The sequence below is a fragment of the Phalaenopsis equestris genome, unplaced genomic scaffold (genome assembly GCF_001263595.1).
Source record: "Phalaenopsis equestris unplaced genomic scaffold, ASM126359v1 Scaffold209965, whole genome shotgun sequence".
Taxonomy (NCBI): domain Eukaryota; kingdom Viridiplantae; phylum Streptophyta; class Magnoliopsida; order Asparagales; family Orchidaceae; genus Phalaenopsis; species Phalaenopsis equestris.
In genome coordinates, this window is record NW_018229088.1 from 193,845 (window position 1) to 200,017 (window position 6,173).

Below are 6,173 nucleotides of genomic sequence, written 5' to 3' on the forward strand. Positions count from 1 at the left end.
CCACCAAACTTAAATCCTCACCACCTCAGCAAGCTTTTGCACCCCTGTCAACCCTCTGAGCTCCACTGTCCAACCATGGCTATAAAATCTCCCCATGGCCAAATCCAAGTGCTAAAAATTTCTTAAGAAGACCCTATCAAATTGCCCCGACAATATCCTTAAGACCTCCTCAGTGCAACCCAACCACCTCCCTGCCCTAATTCCCACTAGAGCTCAATTTCTCAGCTCGATTCCGACCGAAAACAGGACAAACTCCACTACACCTCCACAGTGCACCAAATTCAAATTAAACTTTCCCAAACCTTCACCACAGTGAGAGAAGAAGAAGCCCCATCAAAACCCCCTCACAGAGAACCTTTCAGAGACCCTCACAGAGAACCTTTACCCATGACTTTGACCAACACTCAAAATCGAGCTTCACCAAAGTCTGCTCTAGACAATTCACCACGACAAGAGGCTCCATTACTAAGCTCCTTGGACCTCCATGAACTTGTCAAGCACCTCTGATTGAAGCTTCCCTTCTCAGAGCAAAAATATAAAACTCCCCCTCTTCCCGAGCTTCATTCGATCTCCATTCATGTACGTTTAATTTCATGGCATGTTTACCATATGGATGTGTTCGCCTAGTCTAGACAAGTCCATAAGATTAAACCCGTCGATTTGGTTAAGTGTAGCTTGAGTTATTAAGCCTAAAAGGTGGACGGCTCTCGGGATGAACCAGACGGGACGAAGACTCATGGCCATCGGATGGCGCGTGTATCAAATGGAGGGTTGAGATGAAGTTGGACGGGAGATCCCAACATAAAGCGCGGGCCATGTGGCACTGACTCAATAGGCGGCATCAAATGGAGAGTAGCCCCGTGGAGATTTCAGAGCCGCCGAGGATTGCATGGCGCCGCGTGGTTTAAGTAGGAAAATAGGGTAATTTGAAAATAGGGTTATTTTTTATTTAATTAAATCAGCTAACTTCAAAAATTGTATCTTGGTGTAGAAAATCACAAAAATAAAATAAAAATACTCTCTTGCTCAGTGAACAGAGTAGAATAATGTGGATCAAAAATAAAAATTATTTTCCAAACATATGATTTTATATTAATTAAATACCCTTTGAGGTATTTTAACTCTCCATGACTAAGGAGTGTTCACCATAGCTTGAGATTTTTAGGGTTTATTCCTCATCACAGAGGGGATGTTCTCTGATTTTTCCAACTTTAGAGAGCATCTCTATGCTCCTAATCCTAATTTTCAAGCCAAGGTAACCATTTTGGATTATTTTAATTATATAAATCAAAATATCACTTGAAAATTTATGAGAATAATTTTAGTAGGTTTCTTGTGGTTAGAAAAGTCTGGGAAAAATGTTGTGATGCTTTGAATCATTTTGTAAATTTATATACTTAGTTAAATGTAAATACTTTGTATAAATTTATGTCAATTAAATACATATCAAAAATTAACAAAATTAACTCCACATTTCATAAAATCATATCTACCCACTGCAAAAATTTCAAAATTATTTGGCTTAGTGTAAGCACTAAAGTGGATTTTCTAAGAAAACTTGCAATTTTGTACAAAAATAATTATAATAAATCAAATACACATGGGAGAATAATAAAAAGTAGTTTTTTGAACTCCTTGTGATCAGAGGTACTTAGGAAAAATAAAAATCACTTTTAATAAAACACTAAATTTTTGGGCCTCATTTTGAATTTTAAATAATTAAAAATAAATAAAAATTTCAAAAATACAAAAATGTTTTAAAATGTTCCTAACTATTCTTTAATCACTTGGGACCCATTAAAATATTTTTTTCTAATTTTCCTAAGTTCAAAATAACTTTTAAAAAGCTTAAAAAAGAATTTTCTTTATTTTCTCACTAAAATAATTATAATAAATAAATTAAAAACTAAAAAAAATACAAAATTTGGTTTTATGAGTTTTCTTAACTTAGAGGAGTCTAAAAAAATATAAAATTAATTTTTGTTATTAAAACAACATTTTCTACTTAAATAAATCATGAAAACTGAGTCAAATTAAAATAATAATAATAAAAATTTAATTCAAAAAAATCATGAAATTTTACCCAAGCATTTCTTTGACCCACCCAAAGAAACAATTGATAATTTTCTCATAAAGAAAAGCTTTATTTTGAGAAGTTAAATAAATCACCGTTTGAAAATCTTATTTTCTTAATTTAAATAAATAATCAAATTAAATTAAAATTTTGAGAAATTCACATTTCCTCCTTTAATACTTTAATTACCTCATGGTTATGACACTTCAAGTCCTCAAAGCCATTTGAGTTGTGTTTGGTGAGTTATGAGGTGAGGTGCCCCAAGGGCAAAACAACCACTTTAGACTTTGGTGCTTTAATCAAAACTTAGGATTAATAAAAGGAAAATAGGTAATTCTGATCTTAATAAACATGATTTGATGATTGAAATACAATGGGACTAAACGGTAGAAACTCACTCACCACCCTTGTACAAAATCTACAAAATCATAATTCTCCTAATCTTCATGATTTGGAGGTCAATTAAGATCAAATGATTCTTAAGTAAGGGGCTTAAACTAGGAAGTATGATAATTTACTTTTCTTAAGCCCATAGTTGAGGATGACTTGATTACTTGATAAGAATATACATCATTTAAAAAAAAATTTTGATACATACCATTTCACCTATCATGATTACTAAGGCTTGGTAGTGACCTAGGTTTTATTCCTAAACTCAAGTTGATTGTATTGAGAAAATGATATAATTGGTGATTAACATCTTTAAACACTAAAAGAGTAACCCTAATTGCGGGCACCACAATCTTAAAGACTTGTCTCAGGGGCACTCATTCACATAACTCTTGAACAAAACATCAACTGACCAATCGAGTATCCTATCCCTAGAATAATTAAATTAAAAGTTTCACTGAGCAATGGGGTAGTCAAACTTCAACCTCGGATGATTATTGAGACATTATGATAAGTTCAAAATGAACTCGGAATGTTTCTAGAGATCTTCAAAATTATTTAGGGTTACACCTTAAATATTTTGAAATCTATTGAACATTCTGAAGGATAAATTGGACTTGTCATACTTTGTCCTAAAATCATTCACCAGCATCTTCCGAGATTCAACAAAAAATCATAGCATGGGGTTTGATAGCTAAACCTTCATCTACTCTTACAACTTAAATCTTCTTGCAATATTATATACATGTCTTGCAACTACTGACCTTTCAGGTGGTGGAACGAGAAGACTCGCAAGGTACACTTTAACAGTTTACAATACCATCTTTTCTTATATTTTCCACACTGTATTTTTATAAAACTTGCATGCTAAACAACGATGACACCATGCTTGAAAACTAAAACTGCTAGTATAGCCGGAAAACAAAAACCAAAACTAAAATCAACAAAGATAAAATTCACTGCCACAATATTCAAAATATAAGAAAACTCAAAATTTAATCACGAACATCACAGAACATCACAAAACAACAACATCACAAAACAACAATTGCAACTAAATTAGGACGTCTCTATTGGATGATTATGAATCCCATGGAGGAGGTAACATATGGTTGCTAGCGAGGCTTCCTACGGTCTAAATAAAATTATGGAACTCATTAAGTTGAGTTTAGTAAATTCATTTGGATTGAGTGAATCCAATAAAAAATAATGGTACCGGAACGAGGGAACCGTAGGATCCTAACCAGTGTCGCTCTAATCAACTTTAACATCCCACATAATATATATAGGACCATTACCATAGGTATATTTCATTTGACATCATGACCTGACACATTAAAGAACTTAAACGCGTCATGCAAGGAGCCTGGAGCTAGCATAGTAGGCAGCAGGCCATCTTTAACCGAAAAACATGTCTTCCCCAGCTAAACCAATTTTCTTCTTAGAATTAAACAACCAAGCCATAGAACTTTGAGGTAGTTTGCTTTTGCAACATAAATCCTCACCTCATCTTTAGGCCTTTGTACAGCTTTGTTGTACAATCTTATCCATAACTCGTCTTAGGATTCTAAGGTTATCGTTCGTCACGACCTAAATCCTCACAACTTTCAGGCTATTTGTGTGATTGTTTCATACGAATGTAAGCCCTAAGTTTCATACGAATGTTTCATACGAATGTAAGCCCTAAATTAATAAAATTGGTAGGATGAAATGCTTAAATAATTTATCCTCAAAATTGAAACCAAATCATAAGATAATCTTCATACATCGGTAATGTGTCCATGTCCCTTATGGACTAAATTACCCTTCTTCTGTTGATACTTTTACCCATTTCTGTCTTAGGAAAGTACGGTAAACTCTTTGGACTTCAGGACCGTCTGTACAGTCACCTTTATATAGAGAGGTTCAGGAGGCCATTAAGGAATTTTTAATCTTCATGTGCAGTCGGATCCTCAATAGGTGTATTGGTGGATTAGTTCCACCTAGGCATTGTGCGTTGTAAAGTTGGTCCCGCACTAGGTCCTAAACACTTCACATCTCTCTTTTGAGTTTGATTTGTTGATTTGCAAATTAAATCAAATTGTGTCGTGTTGCGCGTTCTCTTTAATTCTCTTTATATTAATTAAATATTTCTACTTTCAAACTATTTTTATTAAAAGTTTAAAACCTCCATAAATTAAATAAGGACTTACCCAGTCTACAGATTGGCCTCTGCTAATTTTAGTGCTTGCACTAGAATTACAAGGTATAGGCCACCCCAGAGCTTTCTCTTTTGAAGTTGCTGCAATGGCGTGCCCAACGCTCACTTTTCCTGCGACCTGCTGACAAAACGCAATGCCCACAATGTCGCTCCCATCATCAAGTTCAGAGTCAGATTTGAAGATCTCGAGGTCATTCTCGGGAAAGCTCCGTTCATTGTAATGAAAGTTGCCGCTCTAGAGGTTCAGGAGTCACTGCCGAGTTTAACCTGAACTGCCTTCATAATTTCCTTCTTGTAAGAAGGTCAAAACTACTGTTGCCTCGACACCTACCAAGTCTGTGCTTCCCGCTTCTGCTAAGGGAACGGAAGTTATGATCAATCAAGACCCGACTGAATGGTTAACTATCCCGCTCTCAGTATTTAAAATTGAATCAAGTTTGAGGACTGCACCATTAACTTGAACCCAAAGGAGAAACTACAACAGGAAGGTTTGGAGGGCTACGAAAGCCCGACTCCTAAAGAGGCACCTGTTGATGAAGATCCTCACCAGAACGAGTCAAGATTGTCGGAGACCTATCCACTTCTACGAGGGAGTAGGTTCCATCCCTTAATGGAAACCAATGGGTATGAAAGTATCCAAAAGATCGCCGCTACTTTACCGTCACTTCATGGACATAGTTAAGAGAGGAAGAAGCCTGCTTCGATCACCCGAGTCAGTTCAGTTTTTCAAAGACTACCTGCCAAGGAAGGTTGTTCAGTTGGTGAGTTACTCAAACAAGTGGGACGTGCAGTTTCCCTTCGCATGAAGAAAGAAATTCTAAAGGACGTCAGATCTGCCAAACGCTCCCATAAGTCAATTGAAGCTTTACCTACTTGAATTTCTGTCTGGTTCCACTTGGGAAGCAGAGTTGATACCACTAATGTTACTATCGATTCTACCGTCACTAGACCCGCAGGCCGTCGACTAGTTAAGTCGCGTCTGGATCCGAGAACTCTACCAATCACTCTCTATAGAGATGTTCCTAAAGTTCTAAAGGAAAAAACAAAGAGACTACCCAGTACTATATTTGGTCTGCACCATAGGGAGCACACTTCTCCTCAACATACCAATGTCTCTGTTAAGACAATTCATCTCAAGACATCACCGTAAAAAAAAAAGGTGTGGATACCCAAGGTCACTGTACCGATATAGTCCAATAAGCCCACAGGGCAAGATCATGGAATGAAGTTAGGGTCTGAAGTATTTGACATTATCGCAGCAATTGCCAACAAGATGGAGGAACAAGTGGAGGAGGTCCAACAGGGTCCTCCAGATCTTAAGACAATCCAAGAGAAGATAATTGAAGAGAAGGTCAAAAAGCTAAGGGCTGAGATTTCCGAATGAGCCCGAGAATATGGAGTTTTCATTGATGACGATGATGAACATTTTGACTTCAATGATTACCTCGAAGATGATTTCATGGATATCCATGTCATTGAATCCAGAGTTGCTGCATCTGCGCACGACGC